We start from the raw sequence: 271 nt of genomic DNA on the forward strand, positions 1-271 counted from the left end.
AGAGAGAGAGAGAGAGAGAGAGAGAGAGAGAGAGAGAGAGAGAGAGAGTAAAATTTCTTGTCAATGGGGAGGAAGGGTAGCAGGTTAGCCCTGTCTTTGTTAGCCATCATCTGTTCTCCAGGGCACGCAAATCCGCGTTTAAGTAGGGAGAACATAAGTTCAGACGACAGCTGCAAGCATGATTTACATTCATTCTAGCCTAGCGGATATGACTAAAGAAACAGGTACAAAAAATGTCAGTGGCCATTCCTCTCATTCCACCCCACAAGCC

This window comes from Octodon degus, unplaced genomic scaffold (assembly GCF_000260255.1).
Source record: "Octodon degus isolate 3935 unplaced genomic scaffold, OctDeg1.0 scaffold00135, whole genome shotgun sequence".
Taxonomy (NCBI): Eukaryota; Metazoa; Chordata; class Mammalia; order Rodentia; family Octodontidae; genus Octodon; species Octodon degus.